Raw genomic sequence first — 7600 nt, forward strand, 5'->3', positions numbered from 1 at the left:
AGAGATCACAATTGGTTATCAAGCCTCTCCTAAAGAAGAGCAGTATTAATGCCACAATACTGAACAATTTCACCGACCCATTTCATATCTGCTGTTTTTAGTTCATTTGAAAAACCTTTATAAGCTGTTGGTAAGCAACTCCTTTAACAGCCACATCAAATCAATAACATCTGCAGCTTTTAACAACCTAACAAAACATAGCAAAAATCAGTCGTCAGAAGATTATGTAACCCAGGTTGAAATTCTGTCTTATTAAAAAAAGTTTTATTAAACTCCTGCTTTGACCTGCCGTTAAATCTTGTTTATATAAAGGCTGCATTTATATATTTATTTCTGCCCTCCGTGTCTCATACGTGCCTTACGTAACCGCACCCCTAATCACGTGACCCGAGTCCGCCAATCACAGCAGAGCACCTTTTCAATCTGTGCCGGCAGCTTCCCAGTCAGAGCTGTGGGGGAAGCTCCCGAGGCAGCTGTGAAAAGGTTAGTCTCAAACAATTAACAATATTCGCTCTTTTCTGTGTTTTGTAAGCTTCAACAAACTAAGTAGTTCACTTTTAATATTGTAGAGCTGACCTCCGGTCCGTGGGGAGTCCGTTGCCGCCATCATGCGATGTTAAACTGAGGAATTGGTGAGTTTTGAAGAATGTAATGCGCTGTTAGCATCCGACGCTAAGCTAACTAGCTTAGCATTAGCATGCTCGGGCTAACGTTGGTTTCTTGTTTGTGCTTATTGTAAAACATATGTAATGCCTTTTTGGAGCATTTAGCACTTTCTTGTGAATTGATTATTCAATGTTTATGCCAGTAATTTAAGACCCAATTATTGCTAAATGATTGTTTTAAATGTATTCATGTGAAAACCTGCAAGGTTAACACAGCACCTTGTTCAGAGATTATTTAATTGCAATTGAACAATTGTATTTTGAATGGTAAATTAATTTGAGTACACAATGGAATTGAGCAATGTGACTTAGTTCAGGTTAATTACTTTAGACATTTGATTTTTATTCAAGTCACTTAAGTAATCCTGTTTATTCAAATGCAGGCCAGGTGTTCTTGATTAGGATGGCGAGCTAAGACCGGAACCTACATCTTCATCATCTCACCCTACGGGTCTGGTAGGAGGCTGACACAGCCTGCCCCCCCCACTCTTCCAATCTTTTGCTGACTTTTTAACTATAATCAAGGCCAATGCACACTATTCCAATGAACAATACAAATGGATACTACGCAAAGAACTCATACTCTCAAACATTGAAAAGTCAGTAATAAGTGGACGCCACCCGTATGGAGTACTTCCTTTCATTTTCTTCCTTTTGTTGCTACTAACTCATCTCGACCAACTAGAACTTAAAGTGCACTTACCTATCACATCTGCAGAGTGTAAATATTCGGGGGTTTCATTATTGTTTTCATTATTATTATATTACTATTTTGTGTTGCTATTTTTGTTTCTGTAAATATTATGTTGTACTATTCACTTCAATATACGGTGCCAGTACCCAACATAATTCCTGCCTCCTGCTGCATTTCTTACTTACTACACCAGCTCCAGCAGTCGAATCCCAATCTTCTGATCTCAGTCAAACTCAGCCCAATTCACACAGTAACTTTCCCTTTTATTAATAAATATAAGTTAGCACGCAAATACATGCTACAATTAGAACCCTGTGACAGCCCACTCACTGGTCTAAACCTAAACAAGCGTTATGACAGCTGCAGTACTTACACCACACCAGAAAGTACGAGCACATAAGTCCTGTGCTCAGGTCTCTGCACTGGCTCCTGTGGCTCAGAGAATAGACTTTAAAGCAGCTCTGCTTGTGTATAAGTCTCTCTAATGACCAGCACCAACGTACATCTCCGACATGTTAGTGCCATATGAACCATCTCACACTCTGAGGACTTCGGGGACAGGACTAAACATGGGGGATCAGTGTTTTCAGTTTTTTTTTTCAGTCTTCCTGGAGATGTGAGATGATGATTATTTATGTTTTGATTTGTTTGTATTATGATTTTAATATCTATCTTATTCTGTAAAGCACTTTGAATTACTGTGTACAAATTGTGCTGTACGAACTTGTCCAAGTTTTTTTTTTTTTTTTTTACCTCAGTTTAAAAAAACCTTTTCGTTCATGGTTCTGGGGTTGTTGTGTTTATCCTTGCCATGCTGCAAACTGCCAAATAAAACTATTGATACTATTACTGCTACTAGATGGTAATTGGTTCAAAGTTAGGAGATGACAAATCTTGATTATTATAATACCAATAATACATAAGGCCAATTTTTTTTTTATTTTCAAGGTACTGTACCTGATTTTTACTGTAAAAAAACATGAAAACTAGAATAAGTTCATTTTAAACGGGTTGCAGTGGTCCAGAGTTATTCTTCACTTTAACATATTTCGAGCATCCCAATTAATCACTGTAATGAGTTTAAAAGCGCTTTATACAAGGCCAGTGTTGAGTTTACTGCCATTGTAATGCTAATGCTAAGTGTATAAGCCTTAAATCATGGTTTGTAAATGTATCAAGTATCATAGCAACCATAAAGCCAATCCAGAGAGAGGCTGTTAAAGATAATGTTCCTCCCCGCCCACACCGCTGTTTTGGCAGGGAGCAGATGAATAGCAACGATGTCAATCAAACCTGTTGCTAACGCGAGCGGAAGCGACCTTGGTGAAAGACGCCGACTGATTTGTCTGTTATTAATGTTCATATCTTGATTTATGGATAAAAAACTGAAATAGAAATATCAGGATCATGTAGAGCGGGTTAATACGAACATTTTAAGACCAAAATAATGAGTCTGACAGCAGCAGGTATGGAGACAGGGGCGACAGATTTTCAATAGAAAGTGAATTGGAGCCAGTTAAGTGTGCCCATACTCACTGCCTATTTAGAACGTGACTAGCAGGTTAGCTATGTTGATTTATGTATATACAGTCTATAGTTTTGAGGTAATACAAACTTTACTTGCATAAAAAATGAGTATAATCTCTTTCACATGCCACTAAATCTATAATAATTGCTCATTACCTCATTTCCTGTTTGCTACTAACACCACTTCAGTTGAAAGATATTTTCTAATAACGCTCTAATTTCAATTCAAAACGTATTCAAGAGTAAATTTGGTAAGCATTAGGTATTAAATACAAGCGACGGGGAATAAACAGGATGCATTCAGCAGATAAGAGCAGGTTGCCAAATTAAAAACAAGAAAGCGGAAAATTCCTTCCTATTCAAGATGCTTTTAGCCCCAAGAATAACACTGTTCATTTTTAACCGAGAGCATTTGAACGCACCTCAAAGACTTATTGGATTTCTGGGCTCTGGTTTTGAAATGTAAGCAGTACAGTGTGGAGTGAAATCAATAGCTCTGCGCCTGGTTAAGTGCTAATCAAAACATAGCACTCACCAGAAGAAGGCATTTAAGGAACATTCCCAGCATGCTTTGAGGCGAAGACTCGGGAGCGCGTATATAATTGTGTGATGTAAAGGTTATATTACTCACAGAATGGAGAGTTTATGGTTTCACTTTCACCATTATCCATGCTTTTAGTTATGAGTCCAATGTGGTTAAAAGGGTCAGATGTGCCAAAGGGCTTTAGGCGGACTAACGTTAGCACAGAACAAAAGGAATGTTGGGGTTTTACCAAATAGTGTTGGAAAGCATTTTAAATCATTTATTCTGAAGTTCAATTTTTTATTTTTCTATTTTGGCTAATGTCTTGGGGTAGCACTTTTTACATAGCAGCACACAACACATTGTACCAACCTCCTTTAAAGCAGACCTATTATGCAAACGCTTTTAACCATTTTATAGTTGTTTCCTTCTCACCATTTACCCTCTCAAACTTGTATTTGTGTCATGATCCGTACCGTCCACTCCACGTTTTACCTCCTGTCCTGCTCCTTCCCTCCTCCTGGCTCCTCCTGCGCGCACCTGCAGCTCATCAGCGCAATTACCTCCACCTGCTGCGGAGCATAAGAGGAGCCAGGACCAGACACTCAGCGCGAGATCGTCTGTTTCTTCACCCTGTTCTGTGCCAGCGTTCCTTCGTTCCTGCATTCCTGTGTTGCTTCATCCTGTTTGTGGCCAGAGTGTCCACATGTCTACGTCCCTGCTCCCTCGCTCGTCCCAGCTCCTGGCTTCTGGCTCAGCTCCTGACCTCCCGCTCCGGCTCTGGTACAGATTACTCCTTGTCTTCACCTCCTTGTCTCATCCTGGACTCCGTCTTGCTCCACGTCTCCCGCTCCGGCCCCGGTACTGTTCAACTCCTGGTCTTCACCCTCTTGTCTCGTCCCGGACTCTGACTCACACCCCGCTCCCAGTTCCTTGCTGGGTTAATGAACTCTTGTTAATTATTTCACAATCTGCAAAATAAACACTGTAAATCTGCCCCGAGTCTGCACTCTTTGGTCCACTACACCCACCAGTTACGACAATTTGGAGTGATTCGTGCATGCTTGAGCAATCTTTAACCGCTTATTTTCAAGACCCCATATTGCTGATCATTCCCACTGCTTTCTACTTACTTTGTTCAATTTTATTTTCTTAAACGGTGATACACGTACAATTCAGCAGCATGTCGTAGTCATTTTGATGAAAGAAATAAATAAATCTGCTATTCGCTAACGTGATTTACAGCTATCCATCCCTTTTAGATGAATATTGTGATTTAAAATGTGCAAATTCATTCAAATTGTAACATAATGATCCACAGGTGTTGTAGATTATAACTATATAGCAGAAACAAGCACAATATGTCTTTAAGTGCATGACAGATTAGACTGCACATTTCACTAACTAAAACCTATTTAAATATTGTTTTTTTTTTTTTTTAAACAGAGGTCATTTCATATCTGTTACCCAACTATACTGGAAACAAGGGCCCAGGCTCATCTAATTTACATTATATAGCTACTACATTACACAATAGCAAATGTGTTCCTTTCATATAATTTACATTTTTGCTACTTCTTGTAATTCTCAACTACTTGTTCAACTTTACTTCAAAAACTGCCACCTCTGATGTAAAACTCTGACATGATTTACCACAGGTCCCACCCCCCTCCAAACCGAGTTACTATTGGAAGCATATACAAAACGTGCTGTATTCAGTCTGAGTACAAAATAACTGCATGCTACAACAGGTAAGCTAACCTCTAAATCCAAATTAAACAGTTTGAAGTGGTCTAAAGTTATTCCTCTCTTACCTTATGCATTCTGAGCATCCTAATTATTCACCAAGATGAGTTTATAAGCACATTTCACAACTCTCAGACCAGAGTGGAGTTTCGCTGTCACGGTAAAGCTAACAACAACTAGCACGCCAATCCCACACTTCCTGATTATTGGACAAGAAAACTGTTTATAAATAGATGCAGACAGCACGCAGTGGAAATATTTTAGCTGCTTATACAATTTATCTGTCATGGGGCAATATACATTTTGCTGAAATACATGGAAAAGAATCATGTACAGAGTCTTTAAAGCAGACATATTCCGCATAACCGACTTTTCAGAGCTTTTAGCCATGTTATAGCTATTTCCCCTGACAATTTACTCACCTGAAGTTGTATTTGGAGTGATTCGTGCATGTTTGAGCAATTTTTGATAGCTTTTTTTCGAGACGCCATCTTGCCGGTCAGTCCATTGTGATGCACTTACTTCATTTTCAATTTTATTTTGTTATTCAGCAGTGCTTAGTCATTTAGGTACAAATTGAAAAAAAATAAAATAAAGTGGCTACTCGCTAGTGCACACTTTGTCGTGATGACGTTTATATCGACGTCAGCGCCCATTGGCCACCGCGGTTTTATAACGCAGAAATCCGCGGACCTGTTTCTTTTATTAAGTCATTTTAGATGGATATTGTGATTTAAAATGTGCAAATTATAACACAATGCTACATGGGTGTCATAGATTATAACTATATAGCAGACAAGCACAATATGTCAAACAAATACTGTGGATACATGTATAAAATTCATTCATAAAAGTAGCAGTGATACCGTAGTAATACAGTACAAGAACAAATAGTGCTATTGTAAAACTACCAAGATTATTTGTAGTAGTGTAAATTGTAAGAAAGGCCCAAAACCTGAGAATTCTGTTTCATATTTTTTTATTTTATTTTATTGTGACTGTGAATGTCAACTGGTCCCGGAGAACATTATGCAACACTGAACAATCCAATGACAATTTAACCACAGCTTTAATGAAATCAAAAACTTAGCCCGTCTGCATAAAACATAAAACAGCTTTTATGCAAATGAGAAATACTTGAGAACAGAACAGCACCAATTGAATTAATAACTGACCTGATTACTGATTTAAATCGCACTGTTAAAAAAGCCATTCTTAAAATAACCCCAGTGCACACAAATGACATCTGCTTTGTCTGAATACTTGATTTCACACTCTGGAGCCACGGAGAGACAGATCGCACAAAACCCAGTGAGCTGTTGACGCAGTAATAAAAATCAGACCGGGAGGCACACAGTCGATGTAATTTGATAGAAAAAATAAAAGACTTTTTTTCCCTCTCCCTCTCTTTTCACCGACACTTGGAAATCATAAAAGTCCTAGATTGTTCTGCCGCATACATAACTGGTTTCCCTCAGCTTGTTTGGAGCGTGACTGCAATGTAATATGAACCAATGCGTCAGAGAGGAGCCTTCAAAGTGTTAGAATATATATTTGTAAGCCGACACAGACTATACCGAACGTGTATTTTAATTTACTCTAAGAATAGGTAAGTCGTTCAATCCTTATTCAAAAGCATAGTGTCTTTCTCTCGGTGTCAGACTGTCTAAAGAAGTGGATTAAGTGAGTGTGACGTTACCCACAGCGTTCAGCTCCAGTCAAATGAAGCTCAATGAGGCTAGGAGTTACAGGGGTGAATCTGGAGTCTAGGTCCATATTTGGAATTCCAACCACGAGTATCATAGCAACCAAAGAGCCAATCCGGAGCGAGGCTGTTGAAGGTAACGTCTCTTCCCGCCTGCACGGCTGGTTTAGCAGGGAGTGGACACTTAGCAACGCTGTCAATTGTTTCACAGACAAAATACCTAAATACAAACACCAGGATCATGTAGAGCGGGTTAATACGAACATTTAAAAAAACACATATTAGGCTAAATCAACATTTTTCGCTCTTGGATACCTTTTCCTTGGTATACAGGGTCTGTATTAACTCATAAAAGCTCAATTTGAACTATTCAGTATCTGTAGAGATATTCATTTATTCATATATTCATTTTTTTCGATCTGTTGTGTCACTGATTTTCAGAGGAAAACTTCATAAGTTCAATACCTTCCGTCTAATTGGTCTCTGAGTCCGCCATCTTGTTTTTGATTTGTAACCCAAACTCAACATGATGAAGAGAGTGCACATTGATAAATTGTATTTCATTTAACAGTATTATATATAGCCCAACAAATATTTTTGCTCAATTTCTTTCTCATAGAAAACCAGCATATAAATAGGCTTGAAAACACATGAGCAAACTTCACAGATGATTTCATTTATAATAACATGCATCGTACATACAATGTTCATTGATGCACCTACAAATGCACTTTTGTCAG

At 38.5% G+C, this 7600-nt stretch overlaps 1 long non-coding RNA gene across 1 annotated transcript; it reads left to right on the forward strand.

Moving 5' to 3' along the window:
• The first annotated feature begins 453 nt into the window (after positions 1–453).
• LOC117376881 (uncharacterized) lies at positions 454–4405 on the forward strand. The gene is made up of 3 exons (XR_004541799.2): positions 454–483; positions 570–632; positions 1049–4405. It is a non-coding gene; the product is annotated as an uncharacterized LOC117376881 (long non-coding RNA).
• The last annotated feature ends 3195 nt before the right edge of the window (positions 4406–7600 follow it).

Source organism: Periophthalmus magnuspinnatus, chromosome 9, assembly GCF_009829125.3.
Source record: "Periophthalmus magnuspinnatus isolate fPerMag1 chromosome 9, fPerMag1.2.pri, whole genome shotgun sequence".
Classification (NCBI taxonomy): Eukaryota; Metazoa; Chordata; class Actinopteri; order Gobiiformes; family Gobiidae; genus Periophthalmus; species Periophthalmus magnuspinnatus.